Consider the following 16,097-nt stretch of genomic DNA (forward strand, 5'->3'; position numbering starts at 1 on the left):
CCTTCCTTCCCGGCGCTGGCAGGCGGGCCGCGGCGACTGCAGGCGGCGGACGGGCGGACCGGCGGACGGGCGGGCGCCTCCAGCTCGCTCCCTCCCTCGCTGCCGGCTTCCTTTTGTTTTTCTGGGAGGCGATGAGCGCAGGGCCGGCGCGGAGGCTGCGGGCGCACGGAGGCCCGCGCTCCTAGCCACCCTTCCCGGCCTCGGCGCGCTCGTCCCGGGCAGCGGCCCGCTCCCGCCCCAGCGCCAGCCGCGCCGAACTTGGGCTCGGGAAGCCGGCGGACCGCGTCCTGCGCCGGAGCAGGTAGGGCAACCGGGGGGCTGCTGTCTGCGGAGAGTGCGGGCGTGTGCACCGGTGTGAGCTGCGACCGGGCTCTCTGCGTGTGTGTGTGTGTGTGCGCGCGCGCGCGCGTGTGTGTGTGTGTTGGGGGTGCCCGTGTTTGCGTGGTGGAGTTGTGGGTGACCGAGGACGGTGGTGTGTCCCTGGAATGGCGTGTCCTCGTGGGGATCCGTGTGTACAGTGGGTGTGCACATTTTGGGGTTGCGTTTGTGGAATTGTGTGTCCGGGCGCAGTTGCTGGTGGGGACGGGTGGCGGGGCGGGTGGCGGGTGGCGGGTGGGCGTGGGCGGTCCAGCCCTGTGTGCGGAGCCCTCTGTCTCCCGCCGGCCGGCGCAGTGCGGAGCTCCAGGGGCTCCGGGGACAGCTGGGATCCAAAGGAGCTAGCGCGGGCCTCTGGGGCAGCCTGGGCTAGCCCCGCTGGGGGGCAGGTCCGCGAGGCCCACGTGGGTGGCAGGTGCGCTCCCTCCAGGGTTGGGGGCTGGCGCGGCGGCCATCTGCTCCCTCCTTACTAGGCCGAGGGGCGACGGACAGAGCCCTGCTCCGGAGTTAGGAGCCCTGGCCTCGCCGTGACCCGCACTGCGACCTGGGCCAGACACGCCACCTTCTCTGGTTGAGGTTTGCTTCTCTATCAAATGGGGACAGTTCCTCCCTAGGGGTCTGCCGTGACATTTAAAATGAGAACGCACTAAAGATAGCTCTTGGCCCGGTGCTTGGCACATAGTAGGTGCTAAGTTAATTGAATTAGTGTCAATTAGTGTCTCTCATTTTTTAATGCTTTTTTTCCCTTTGTCGTGGTGGGGCTATTACATCCCCTGCCTCCCCCCCCCCCCGCGCGTGTTTTGTGCCTCTCTCACGCGCTAACTTCACTGCGAAGCACCGAGATTCGAGAAAGTTTAGGCTGCCGGTGCGCTGCCTGCTCGCCGCACCTCCCGGGCGGCGCCGCCGCGAGTGTGCAGGAGCGCGCAGCGCCCAGCCGCCGAGGCTCCCGCGCCCGAGCTGGGGGTCCCTCTCCTGGCCAACTGCGGCGGCTGCTGGAGTCGGGAGCCTTTTTGTTCAACAAGTGCCTAGTCCCCGGGGCTTGCGGCTTGCAGAGTCTGACGGCCAGGGCGTGAAAGTGGCGCTCCCCGCAGAGACGGACCTCGGGCTCCCAGGGCATCCCGGCCGGGCCTGGTCAGGCTGAAGGCCATCTCGTTTACTCCCGGACGACACCGAGTCCCCCTAGAGGAGGGTGTTTGCCAGGACCGCAAGTGCTGCCTTGGGCCTCGGCGTTGGACACCCTCCGACCCCTCCCCCCACCATCCAACCGCGTCTCTCTTGGATCAGCCTTACGCAGGAGGCCGAGGGCGCGTGGGATCCTTCCTCCTAGTCCTGCCCCTTAATTTTTAAAATATTTAGTTTGAAGCCTACTACTACGTAACATTGAACTGCAGTGAACGTGCACACCCTCTAACCACGATTCACTCTCGGGGAGAGTCCTGCCGACCGCAGCATAGCGGTTGCTAGACCCGGCAGGGCCAGCTGGCCCCGGCTGCCCTGCTGCCTTCTGCCAGAGCTGGTGATTCCTTCCCTCCATCGCTGTGCTTTCTTTCTTCCTCTCAGGACCCTTCCCAGTCGGAAAAACAAATAACCTTTCACGAAGGGAGCAGCCGACCTCATGGTGCATGACGCTCTCAAAATGGAGCATCCGCAGGGAATGGGCTGGGGGGCCACGGGGATCATCAGCTGGGCTGTGCGTAGGTATGGGATGTGTCTCCCGGGATCACCTGCTCCCGGTGGGTGTGCTCAGGGAAGCTGGAATCCTTTGCAGGCTTTTGTGAAACGGGAGCAGAAAGCTCTTGCTTGGTCTGTCTTCTGCCAGCCCTGAATGCTGAGGTCTCAGTGGTGATGGCAGGCCAGGCGACTTGGATGAGCTAAGTTTTCATCTGATTTGGTGTCAGGGGCACACTTAGAATGCAACCTGCTTTTTCTGTTGCATAAAATGATTTTATATCCTGGAGGAGAAAAGGGCTTTTCATCTGAATCCTACTCTCTTCCCCATAATCAGATTGAATAATACTGAAGAAAAAAAAAAAAAATCAGACTGGCTTTCTCAGCTCAGAAGACAGACCAAAAGCTGGGCTGTTTGTTGTTGGGGTGGCTGTTTTGTATTTTCCTGCTTAAAACCAGCCCTTTGTCTCAAGCAAACCAGTGTTTCGGCCCTAGATCTATTTCTGTTTCACTTTTGAGAGCGCCTGTAATTACTGAGCTCTTGAGGCTTTATTGGATAATGTGCCGGAGGGAAGGCCCAGGGGCTCTGCCTCTCACTTGCCGTGGGATGTGGTGCGTTTTTAGCCTTGCCTGCTCCCTTTGGGTTCCACTTGGATGCTTTTTGTAAGGTGAAAAATAGACGTCAACGTGCGATAATAATTCGGGACACCTGGCATTGGGAATCAGATGCCTGGAAGTGCAGACTTATGGAGAAACAATAGGTCAGACCGCCAGAAGAAGAGATTTACCCAAACCCTAGCCGGTGATCCATTCATTTCCAATAAGCCCTCTAGAGGGAAACTCTTAAGAGATATAAAGCAGCTTGGACTAATTCCTTCAGAATTTTATCTTAATGCCCCTTTTTGGCCACTGGGCTGTGCAGAATTAGAAATACAAGCTGTTGAGTGACAAGGAGTGGACTCGCCTTCATGCACAGTCCCCATCCGGGGCCTCCTCCTTACTGAGCTCTCTCTCTACCTGGGGCTGCTCTGGACTTTGATCTGGTAAAGCAGTAGTGCTTTCCAGGAGCCTCAGACCCACTGCCTTTGGGGCTCCATGTGCACAGTTCCAAGGGTTGCCTGTTCCCATAAAAATACCCTATTAAGCGTTTGTGTATTAGGCAGTCTGTCTCCCCCTTATGCCTATGGTCCTTTCCCCCAACTTATAATGGGACCTTGTATAGCCAGCCACTCATAAGTGGTAAAGTGCCCAGGTCACTTAGGGACCAGTGTTAATCCTGGAGACTACTAAGGAGCCCCAGAGTTATTTGGCAACACAGTAAGCTATTTTGCAGCTGAAATTTTATCTAGATCAGGATCAGGTTTGTGTTAGAATTTAGCATGCCAGCAAGCCCTAAACCAAGCTTGTTTGTTATGGGATAATGCTTCCAATTTGTGAGTCGCCAGCCCGGGCTTGATGGGGGATTATGTGTATTTTGCTAGTTTGTCAGATGTCATTATGTTTGTGGAAGGAGGGCAGTTATAAACCTTAATCGCGCTCTCGCTACTGTGGGATTCACCATTCTCCCACGGTCTCATTGGGTTTCTTTGGTGTTTTCATGCCCACACGTAAGGCTGTGCATCTCATGTGGCTCTTGTCCTCTTCCCTTTGGGTTGAGTTTCTAATCAGGGAATGACAGGTAATGGAATATGGAGATGGCAAAGCAGGCTTAGGTAGGGGCTGTCTCGGTGACTCTCGCACCATGGGGAAAAATATTTCTTTCAAATCACTTTCCACCAAAAAAAAAAAAAAAAAGGTTGGAATCTAGTGGCCTGGGTTTTAATGTAACTTCCGTTAATCAATACGGTTTGACAGGTGAACATTTCTTAGGCACTGATGAGCAAGGTGCAAGTCTAAAGAAATTTTTTTTTTTTATCATCAGGAAAGCACAGTAAATCCTTTAAGAGAGCCCTGCCTTGGCCATGTCCTTTCAAGTATAATTGAATTTCAGAGGCAGAGCTTCATATCTCTGCATTTATGAGGCATGACTAACTAAAGACACTTTCGGAGATCCCAGGCTCCTGTTGCAGCCCTCCCCCGCTGGCTGCAGGTGCGCAAACATGTCTTCTTGGGGCTCTTTTCATTTACCTTTTTTTTTTTTTTAAAGATTTTACTTATTTATTTGAGAGAGTGAGAGTGCGCATGAGCGGGGGTGAGGAGCAGAGGGAGAGGGAGAAGCAGACACCCGCTGAGCAGGGAGCCCGATGCGGGGCTGGATCCCAGGACCCCGAGATCACGACCTGAGCCGAAGGCAGAAGCTTAACCGACTGAGCCACCCAGGCGCCCCTTCATTTACCTTTATAAGCCAAGCGCACCCCCACACCTGCTAATCCAGCAGCTGTGTTTTCCGGATATCTGTTGCTTTTCAGCTCTTGAGGTGCGGCTCAGGTTGGCAGCAAGCCAGGGGACGGGTCGGGGTGCTGGCGTCGGTCCCACCTGCCTCACTCGACGAGAAGTTTCTGAGGAGCGAGTGATGGGTCTGTGACTCTTGGCTGAGAAACACTCAGGATAGTTCAATTTGTACTCCGTGGATAAAGCTGCCATGATTCTGCAGACAGGAAGAAGTCTTCGGGGGGCTGCGCGGTTCTCGTGGAAGTCTCCCTTGATGGCCTCAGTTCCTGCCTCAAATCTTCCCCGTGCCCCTTTCGGCCAGGGAGGTCCCTTAGTCAGGCACATCCTAAGTGCTCTCCTTTCACCTGGGCTCACGTCTGTGCATTGGCAGGTGAGCAAACCTGAGCTCTCCCCATGCTCAGACCCAGCGTGCAGGCTCCACGCTGCTCCACATCAAAGCAGAGCCCAGAACTTCCTTCCACCCCCAAGCGGGTCCCTCTACCTGTTGTAGTGAATGCCTCTCACCTACTCGTTCATTCCAGCTAGAAACCTCAGGAGTGTTTCTGGACTCTTTCCCTTTCTTCATCTGTCCGGAAATCCGGAATCAGTCAGTCCTCTGTTGCCCTAGCCCCTCCTCTCCGACGACCCCAAGGCTCCTGTTCCCACACAGCAGAGCTTTCTCATCCCTTATCCTGGAGCCCCGCTTCCACTTGAGTCATTGCTGTCGTCAGGTTACTATGGAAAACAGATTTTGTCCTCTCACTCTGCACTCTGGCCCCCCAGCCACCCCCGGCCCCAAGTTCATGTTCTTGCCCAGTAAGTGTTCTTCTGAACACCTGCTGGGCGCCTTGCTCCAAGCAGGACTCTGAAAGCCCGACACAGGCTTCCTCCCTGCCGGAGCCCAGCTTGGGCTGGGGATTGGGGAGACCCTCAGAGGAGCCCTCAGAGCTTGACAAGTGCTCCAGGGAGGCTCCTCCCCCTGGGCTAGGGTGGGCAGGGGGAGGGGGCGGCTCTGGGAACTAACCTTCTCAGCTGTGCTGGGAGGGGTGCAGGTGTCTGGGGGGAGGTGGGACTAGGAGGGTCAGGGTAGCCGGGTTGCCACAGCACCTGCCTTTCTTCTTTCCCATCCAGACTTCTTTATCTGCTAAACTCCTACTCATCCTTGGAAAAAAAATCTTTTTAACTAACAGCTTTATTGAGATATTATTTATATACCGTGGAGTGTACCCATTTCAAATGCACAATCCAGTACTTTTCAGTAAATTTACAGAATTGTGCAACTGTCACCACAATCCAGTTTTAGAACCTTTGCATCACCCCAGAAAGCTCCCTCCGGCCCATTTATTGTCACTCTTTGTCCCCGCCCCCACCCCCAGGCAACCACCAATGGGCTTTCTGTCTCTAGATTTGCCTTTTCTTCCCGACTCTCATTTGTAGATTTGGCTCCAGGGCCTCCTCCTTGAGGCTTTCCTGGAGTTTTCCAGTGAGAATTGATTGCTCCCTCAGGCTGATCAAAGGCTGGGTGCTTGCCTGCCTGAGGGCTGGCCAGCTCTTTGACGCGGTGACTGCATCCTTCTGGCCCCCATCCCTCCCCTAGCGCAGCGCTGGGCGCCTGGGGTACCTAGAGGGCCTGTTGGCTGCGCTCAGTGAAGTTGCTTCCCCCCATTTCTCTCGTCAGTCAGCTCCTGAGTATCCAGCAGGGGGTTCGAATTTAAAGTACAGAGTGAGGCAAAAGGGGTCAAACTAATTTTTTAAACGAAAAAATCCAGGATGCCCAGAGCACACCAACTCAGCCAAGCAGTGGGCAAGAAGTAGAAGAACCTTTTAAGAATTAAGCCAGGTTTCGTTCTCTCCTACCCGTTTGGTAGTCGGGATCTGCCCTTCTGGGGCTTTTCTCAGAGTAATGTTCAGTTTTTCTTGTATGGCCTCCGAGCCATGGAAATTCCTTGTAGGGCACGGGCGGAATATGGCGCGTCTTCATTTGCCCCAGTACTTGGCCCACAGCTGACCATGTAGGAGTGACGTAAGTGTGCGTGGGAGCAGAGAGGTCTCCTGGGAGGTAGACAGACAGAGGCCCCGGGAGGGGAGTGCACTTGCCTGGCTTGTGCATTTCAGAACTTCCCTTCTTGGGTTATTTTTGTTCTTCAAGGAAATACAGAGGAGGAGACCCCATTTTACAGATTGCAAATTGAGTCACAGAAATTGTATACGCAGCATAGGCAGGTAGATCTGGGTCTGACCACCAGGTCACAAATGGTCTCTCTCCACTGTCTGTTAACTAATAAAATTAAAAAAAAAAAAACAAGAACAACAAAAAAGAAACACTCCTGTAGAGGTAAAAAACAAAACCAAACAGAAAACACAAATGGTCTCTGTCTCCCACCGAGGCGGAGAACTTTCTTGGTAGACAGCAAGAGTGTCTTGTTTCTTTCGGAAGATCGCAGATGTTGGGGTCCAGCAGACCTGGGTTTGAGTCAGGCTCTGCTCTGTCATTTATTAGCTGGGTGACACTTTCTGAGCCCGAGTTTGCTCACGTTTATGAAGGGGTTCCGGGGCCACGTTGGACTATCACATGGAACGTGGACCTAGAACCGTGGAGTCTTGGGCTGGTCACATGTCTGTGCTAAGTGGTGGCCGTTGTTGCTATTTAAACGTTCTTGGGTGGCGTGCCTCCTCTGCCGCTAAGGATTTCTTTTCATATTCAGGTTTATTAGGCATCTTTTGACCCACCCTGCAGTAGTGAAGCATTTGATGTGAGAGCCTGTGAATGTGTGTGAAGGCTCCTAGAAGGGAGCTGCTGGGGGCCATGACTTGGAGGTTAGGGAGCTGCCATTTTGGATTGCCCAGCTCATGTCTTCTCAGAAGCCTCTGTGAGGGTCGCTGACACAGCCGTGGTGACAAAGAGATCTAGGTTAGGTCATTCCTCAGATCTAGGTAGGTTATTTCTCAGACTCAGTGAGGCCCTGACCTCTTGATCCCCTGTCTCCCAGGGGGCCCGGAAGCCTTTATTGAGTTGGCTTGTGAGCGTGCTAGTGTGCCAATGGGCCCGGGGACTCTGGGGAGCACCGGCAGGATTACGATTCTCTGCGGCGGTGTGGATGGATCATAGCACTGTTTTCCCCCTCCAGCAGCAAAATGCTCAAGTCTCTGCTTCCTTCCTGTGCATTTAACAGACATTTCCAGAAAGCAGAATTGACGACAGCTCCCCACCCTTCCCTGTCACTCCCATCCTTTCTCTTTGCTGTGCTACAATCCATTTTTGGAGGGAAGTGAGAACCTCTCAAAATCTATCACCTGGGTTTAAAAATGAATCATTTCCAACATCGTACAATTTTCTGTATTTACATGTGGGGCTGGAGAGTCACTCCTGCCAGAATGAGCGTGGGATGTCTAGAAAAGCCTATGCCCCAACCGTGGGCCCAAGGCAGGGCTGTGGGTGGGCAGGACTGGTGGTGCGCTCTCTCTCTCTCTCTCTCTCAGCCCTCTCCAAAGCGTGGGGCGGCAGTGGCAGGAATAAGGCTTTATTAAAAATCCTCAGTCATGCAGTGCCAATCCCATGCTTGGTGACGCAGCCTGGACAGTCTGGCTCAGCTTCCAAGGATGGGAGACAAAATGTGGTGGTTGCTTTGCCTTCTTTGGGTGTCTTTCGTTTCAGTAAGTGAAGGTACGAAGAGGCCTCGGACAGATGTTGAGGCTTGGCCTTCTTTCATGCTGGACCTTTGGCACTTATGATCCATTCTTATTCTCTGGGGAGTTTTTGTCCCTCTTCTTTCTCTCTGAAGATGGGATAAAGAATTGCTGCTTTTATTAGCATATGTTCTTGGTGGTATGCTATTATCTGCCCTCAAAACAAAATGGCCTGGCTGATTGTTTTCAGAGCTAGCTATAAAGTGAAAGTTTATGCATTTGGGAATGATTTTCGCTATCATTGGAGGAAGTAGGCGGAGGGGAGTTATAGCACAGGTGAGGAATTCCAGGTCTTCTCGGCCGGGGCACTGCAAGCAGCGTGAAGATCTCACTGCGGCCCATTGCTCCTTTCCCCTGTGCTTTGTCCTGGGCCACATGCTGGCTTCCTACATTATTATTCTGATCATCACTGTCCCCGTCATCACCACCATCACTGTCATCACCACCATCCTCCCCATCATCACCACCGTCACCATCCCCCTCCTCCTCCCCATCATCACCACCATCACCATCCCCCTCCTCCTCACCATCATCACTATCATCACCATCCTCCTCCCCCTCCTCCTCACCATTATCACTATCATCACCACCATCCTCCCCATCATCACCACCATCCTCCCCATCATCGCCACCATCCTCCCAATCATCACCACCATCACCATCCCCCTCCTTCTCACCATCATCACTATCATCACCACCATCCTCCCCATCATTGCCACCATCCTCCCCATCAACACCACCATCATCATCCTCCTCACCATCATCACCACCATCACTATCATTACCATCACCATCCTCCTCCTCCTCCTCATCACCGTCATTACCATCGTTATGATCACTATCACCACCATCACACTTATCATCACCATCATCACCATCATCACCATCATCATCACCATCACACCTATCACCACCATCACCATCATCATCATCGTCACTGTAATCATCATCACCTTTACCACCATCATCAATGCCACCATCCAGTCTCACATTGCTTCCCAACCTTGGGGTCACTGCTTCACATGGCCCATTTCTGTTGAGTTAGCTGTTCTTTGCTGGCAGGTTGTGGGGGGACACCTACTGTTAGGAGGGTAATGAAGGGAGTTAGTACAAGATGATGGTAGGCATAGAGAACCCAAATGGGTGGGTGATGGAATTTTACTCTAAAAGAGGCCTCATGAGACTCATTGATCTGAAATATTCTTGGAAAATCCCACCTGTGATGGTTAATTTTATGTGTCAGTTTGACTTGCCTAAGGGATGCCCAGATAACTAGTAAAACTTTATTTCTGGGTGTGTCTGTGAGGGTGTTTCTGGAAGAGATTAGCATTTGAATTGGCAGACTGAGTAAAGAAGACCCCCTTCACCAATGTGTGCAGACATCATTCAGTCCACTGAGGGCCTGAATAGAACAAAAAGGTGGTGGAAGGTGGAATTTACTTTGTCTGCTTGAGCTGGGATGTCTGTCTTCCCTTGTCCTTGGACATCCATGCTCCTGGTTCTCAGGCCTTTGGACCCGGACTGGGACTTACACCATTGGCTCCCTTGATTTTCGGGCTTTTGGACTTGGACTGAATAACACCAGCTTTCCTGGGTTTCTAGCTTGCAGATGGCAGGTTGTGGGACTCCTCAGCCTCCAAAGTTGCATGAGCCAATTCTGGTAAGTCTCCACATACATATATCTCCTACTGGTTCTGTTTTTCTGGAGAACCTTGACTGATAAACCACCTGTTTTGCAGGCCCAGAGAGAGCCAGTGGTACCTATTCCGTTGAGTTCCCCATGGCCCTTCCGGGGAGGACAGTTTTGGCCCCCTGTTGTATTCTCCCGGCCCTTTGCCACCACTCTTCATTAGTGCTGGTGGGAGTCTGACCTTGCTGGTTGGGCACTGTGCTTGTCTGCCTCTCCCAGGGCAGTGGGCCTCTTGGCACGTAGGACCTTGTAGATTTCTCCTCCATGGCCCCCCATTCCTGGCACAGAACCTGGAACGCAGTGGGTGCCCAGATGTGTGGCTAAACCACCACTCCCTTCCCTGGGCTGTAGGATGGTGGGGGAATTGAAGTGTTTAACCTTAACACCTTTGCCAAAGGGGCTTGCTTTGCAGGCTGAATATATGATTGGCAGGTCAGCACTGTTTTCCGTGCTTATCACTGATTGGCAAGTGTTCTACCCATTCGCTAAAATTTCAGCACGGTGCTAAAGAAGCCATCAGGGCTTTCTCGGCCGGCGGAATTATCCTCGGCTGATTATCAAAGTCTGGCTTTAACTTGGCGTGAGTGGTTTTTCCTCTCCAGATCTCAGTTTCCTTGTTTGTCATATGGAGCTCAGGACTAAGTAACCTCTACATTCTCTGTCAGTTCTACAGTTCAGGAGAAATGTTTAAAAATGTAAACCTGAGGGGTACCTGGCTGGCTCAGTCCGTGGAGCATGCGACTCTTGATCTCGGGGTTGTGAGTTTGAGCCCCATGTTGGGTGTAGAGATTACTTAAAAATAAAATCTTTTTTCTTTAAAGATTTTATTTATTCATTTGAGAGAGAGAGAGAGAGCATGAGCAGGGGGAAGAGGGAGAGGGAGAATCAGACTCCCCGCTGAGCAGGGAGCCTGATGTGGGGCTCGATCCCAGGACCTGAAGATCATGACCTGAGCCGAAGGCAGACGCTTAACCATCTGAGCCACCCAGGTGCCCCTTAAAAATAAAATCTTAAAAAAAAATGTAGGGGCACCTGGGTGGCTCAGTCGGTTAAGCGTCTGCCTTTGGCTCAGGTCTTGATCCCAGGGTCCTGGGATCGAGCCCCACATCGGGCTCCCTGCTCAGCGGGGAGCCTGCTTCTCCTTCATCTCTCGCTGTGTCTCTTTCTGTCAAATAAATAAATAAAATCTTTAAAAAAAAAATGTAAACTTGAGTCGTAGGGCATACCCAACATAAAGCACAGAGAGAATTTTCCTAGCTAAACTGACTGCAAAAAAAAAAAAAGAAGAAAGGAACGTCTTAGAAAGCACAGACACCTTAGCAAGTGCCATCTCAGGAGCCGGCACCCTAATTCAGAAGAAGCTGGTCCTGTGGAGGGACAAATCTGTGGAGCACAGATGAGAAGGCAGGGGAAGTGTCAGAGGATACTGAAGTTGGGGAGGTGAGCTCTGTGCGTTTCATCCACCCCTCCATCCATTCAGCACGTTCCTGTAACTTCCTGTCCCAGGACCGGTGCTGTGTGTGAAGGAAGCTGAGATGAATTGGGTCCTGGTACAAAGGAGGTGAGCGATGTCAGTGGGAGCACAGAAGGCTGATAGTATAGCTAAGTTCTTAGGCTCTAGATGCGGTGCCTGATTTAGAAGCTGTTGACTATCCCTTTCAGAGGACACGCCCAGGGAAAACCAGTGCAGAGGATACAGCCCTCATCTTTGTAATGGTGCAACTCTGTTCTTTCTGGGAGGCCCTTACCGCTGATTATCACGAAACTGATAGACTGAACTTTTTGTTTTGACTAACTGTGAATTAGGGACAGTTAGGGAGTATTATAGAAGACAAGGAATTGTGTTATTTTTGGACAAAAGTATGTATTAATGCAAACTCCTGAATTAATTGAGTTAATGAATTATTAAGAATTCTTTGAGGGGCACCTGAGCGGCTCAGTTGGTTAAGTGCCCAGCTCTTGGTTTTGGCTCGGGTCATGCTCCCAGGGTCCTGAGATCGAGCCCTGCTTTGGGCTCTGTGTTCAGGGCAGATTCTCTCCCTGTCTCTCTGCCCCTCCCCCAGTGCTTTCTCTCTCTCTCTCTCTCTGTCCCCCTCTCAATAAATAAATTAATTAATTAATTTAAAAAATCTTAGAGAATTCTTTGAAATGAGCACATTTATGGTCATAGGCTGCTAGATTTTTGCTAAAGGGGTTGAAAATAAGCAATTTAAGCATTTCTCCTAAATATGGGGCTGGGGAGCAAGGTATAGAACTATATGGACAGTTTCATTCCAGTTATGTTTGCGAGGGGAAAAAAGCCAGAGAAAATAGATGAGAAGGGCATACACTGAACTTTTAACAGTGGTTGAGTCTGATGGGATCATGAGTGGTTTCTCCTTCCTGCTTTTTCATATTTCTCTACACTCTGAATTTTCACCAATGGGTATGTATTATTCTTGTAATTAGGAAAAAAAAAAAAGGTTTTAAAAGGAACCCCAAGGACACATTCCTCTGATAACCTTGTTTACCCTATTATTTGCTTAGCAAACTTATTTTTATAGTCAGACTGTCTGGAACCCATGATTTCCATAGTTGTGATGATTTGAATTAATGGAAATTTATCATAATGCATCATTAGAATTTGCTAATCTCATCTAAATTCAATCCTGAGTAACTTTATTAACTGGATATGAAGAAAAATGTTCTAAGCCTTCCTAGAAATTCACCATTTCAACATGGCAAGGGTAGAGTCTGTTTATGGTCGAGAATATGTTTCTTATTTTTTACTTGTTTAAATTTGGGTGTTCACTTTGTTTCTTGACCTAGAAGAGCCTTTGTGGCTCCCCCTGGGTTTATCTGGCGTATTTGAATGAGGTGGTCGGTGTCCTTGCGCCACCCGTTGCCTGGTCTCGGCTTCTATTGCTTTTCCTTTGCTTTTCTCATCACCAGGTGTTGAGCACAGTGGCCTTCTTCCAGGGATAATCTCCTTGCTGTTTGTTGGTCAGGCTGCTTTTCAGCTCCCTTTTTGAAAATAACTTTTTCTATTTCCCCATCCCTGACCTTGCTTCATGCCGGCCCAAGAGTAAAACTGCTGGTCTTCCATCACCTTCCAGTTGGAGGTGATCCTTCCCCACTCCCTGTGCTGCTCCTGCCTTGGTGGGCCTTGCGTTGACTTGGGTTCATGTTGCGTTGACTTGGGTTCATGGTGGGTTGGAGTCGGGTTCATGTTGGGTTGGTGTTGGGTTGACATTGGGTTGACGTTGGGTTGGTGTTGGGTTGACATTGGGTTGACTGTCTTTATTTACTGGCTGGGAAGCAGGACCCTCTCAGCCCTTGTTAGGGCCATGCCTGACTTTTGGTGGCATTGCTCCAGAGGCTTCTTAGGCTGTTTTTTTTTTCAGAGGTTCGATCTGTCTGAGTCCAGGATACTGAGTCAGCAGTGGAAGGTTATGAGGTTGAGGCCAATCATCAGAGAACTTGGCTAATAGGAAGGATTAATTTCAGGGTGAATGAGGGAGAGATATTGGTGGCTGAGCTATATAATGTGAAAAACCAGAGGTTCCCTTTACTACTAGCTCAGTGTCTGCTTATAGTTTCTTGGATTTGAAATTTAAAAAAAAAAATCACAGCTTTATAGTCTGCGGTCCATATTTCTGATCCTGAGCAAGAAAATAATTGTCAGCAAAATTCCGCACACATCTGGTAAACTATTTCAGGATCTTAACCATAAGGAACCCATATTTAAAAAAAAATTAGTATGGCTACAGTGTTCAGAAATTATTATTTTTGAAAGCTGGGTCCTCAGTTTATTGTAGGATTCCACATGGAGGCAGGAAGGAAGCCCTCCAATCACTGGAAACAGGTCGGTTTCCATGGAGACTGGGTGTGTCCCTGTGGTTTCCTGGGTATCCCAGTTGTCCTGGAAAAGGAATAAGCCTGACTTCTATTTCTGAAATTGTGCGTGTGAATTAAATTTTTCTCAACAAAGGTCATATGTTTTATGGACTTAGACAGGTGATTTCTGACATAATTTTGCCCTCCTTTCTGTTTGTCTAATTATTAATGCTGTGTGCCCCTGCCTTTCTTGCCAGAAACACTAAAAAAAAACACAAAAAAAATGCATCAAGGGAACACCTACCCGAAACAACAACTAGAACAAAATCTTTTAATAAAGCTAGGGATGCTCTCTTTAGTGTGAATGATGATTACTCTGTACAATTCGGCAAATTAATTCAACCCTTATGTATTGTACGCCAGGCTGGGCTCTGGGCCCTGGGGACCAACAGTGAGTGGGATGTTGGGGGCCCCGCCCTTGCCGAGCTGATGTTATGGTTGTGACCCATAACGAGACAGCGTGAAGCCAAGGAGGGGCCCCGGGCCGATCTGCTCCCAGCTCCTGGCTCCCACCAGCAGCCACGGAGCCACAGACAGCCTCCCACAGGATCAGCAGCTGGAGGCTTGTGGCGGGCATCCCTGCCTCTCTCTGTCTCCTGCCAAATGCTTCCTTGTGGTCACTTCTGCAGAGAAAGGCACGGCCTCTTTGTCCTGCCTTCTGCAGGTTTGTAGTAAGCAAAGAGCTACTGCAACCTCACCACTGGATGGCCCGCTTTGCACAAGCTTGTTATCTGGCGGGGACTTCAAGTGGGCTTGTCACAGCCTGAATAGGCTGCCAGTGGGCACAGGGCAGAGCTGGTGGCCACACTAGATGTTGGTGATGTCGAGGAAGCAGCAGACTCAAGCCTTTGCGTACGCGGTGATCAGACCAGCGGTCATGGCCGCAGAGGATGCTGTCATCTGAATAAGAAAACAACCCTCAGGCCCCCAGTGTTCTGGGCCTCGAGGAGACTTCCTGCCTCATTGAGCTGCAGAGGGTGACCCCAGACTGGAGATGTCTCTTCTTGTTTTGTTTTGTTTTTTTTTAAAGTAGGCTCTGCGCCCAGCATGGAGCCCAACACGGGGCTTGAACTCACACCCCTGAGATCAAGACCTGAGCTGAAATCAAGAGTCGGATGCTTTACCGACTGAGCCACCCGGGTGCCCCTAGAGATGTCTCTTCTTGATGTCTCTTCCGTTCTAATGGATAGTGAACCGACTATTCTTTTCAAAAGGAAAAAAGGTACCTGCATGGACTTGGTCCCTATCTTGCTCCCCTTCCCGAGGTGTAAACAGCACCCATCATCGCTTCCCCATGCAGGTCCCTTGGGTCTCCTGGAGCACTGCGCTGGAGCATCCCATTCTTCATCTGAAATGGGAATTATAAAACCCTCCCTCCCTGGATCGTCATAAGAAATAGCCATTAGACCTCTTATAAACTCTAAAGTGCTGTATTCGTGGAAAGACTATTACCGTCATCATCATCATCATCAATCTTTTTATAGTCACATCCTGCAGCCTCTGACACATAGTGGTCTAACACGGCAGGTCTCCTTGCTGGGTCTTTATGCTCCCCCTCCCCCCCCGCCCCTGCCATGGAAACTGAATTCTGAGTCTTCTGCTCTTTTTCTTCTCCCAGTCTGGGGTCAACCTGTGGTTCTCGTTTCCCTCCTGCAAGGTGTCAGCCCACAGAAGAGGCCCGGAGAACCATATTGTCCAAGACTCACAAAAGAAATGGAAATTTGTATCTGCTCACCCATCTCTGGGACTGTCGGATCTGCTCCATCTTTCTAAGTCTGCAGGCAGGGGAATCACTGGCTGATTGTGTGTCGGGCAGCCTGGAAACTTACTGGTCAGATTAAAAACACTTGTTCAAATACAGACAGTCAAGCTTGGCTCAAATCAGAGTATGTGTTTAGCAAGCAGCTCCCCTTAAACGTACTCCCCGCTTACAGCCAGCTGTCTGGTCACCTTTGTTGGGACCAGAGGGGTGGGAGCAGGTGGGGCAGGGACTGGGGGTAGAAGACTCTCAAGGGATTTTTTTCATGTCTGACGTTTGCCTGCTAAGTGGAACTGGTCCTGGGCTGCAGGGCGCTCCCTGTCTTGGGTCTCGGCTCTTGGGTTATGGGAAAGAGAACACTCACCTTGACTCTCATCATTTGATGAGAGGAAGCCTCCCCCTACAACTTGGCGAGCACCCACACATCCTTCAAGAAGCTTCGAGAAGCAAGCAGGGCTTCTTGCGCCAGTAGATGCCTTTTCCCCTGCCTGTGCCCTGCGCACCTGTACTCTACGGTCATTATCAGAGCGTCTTTTAGAGGGAATGGCATGAAAAAGTAAGTCTTTCTTCCCAGCAGACAGAATCCCCTGGAGAATGGAGACCAAACACGTTCCCGTTCATCTCTCTATTCCCTGTTAGGCTTCGCGTTGGGGCTGTGACTGCCCCTTGCCA

General features: G+C 50.9%; 1 protein-coding gene across 2 annotated transcripts in view; it reads left to right on the forward strand.

The window, feature by feature from the left end:
- The window catches only part of HPCAL1 (hippocalcin like 1), a 108,119-nt gene continuing 92,022 nt past the window's right edge, over positions 1 to 16,097 (forward strand). Inside the window, exon 1 of one of the 2 annotated variants that reach the window (XM_036097554.2) lies at positions 1 to 301. The gene's annotated coding sequence lies outside the window, so the exon portion shown is untranslated. The remainder of the gene's footprint in view (positions 302 to 16,097) is intronic. The other variant, XM_036097553.2, reaches the window with a different exon arrangement.

The sequence above is a fragment of the Halichoerus grypus genome, chromosome 10 (assembly GCF_964656455.1).
Source record: "Halichoerus grypus chromosome 10, mHalGry1.hap1.1, whole genome shotgun sequence".
Taxonomy (NCBI): Eukaryota; Metazoa; Chordata; class Mammalia; order Carnivora; family Phocidae; genus Halichoerus; species Halichoerus grypus.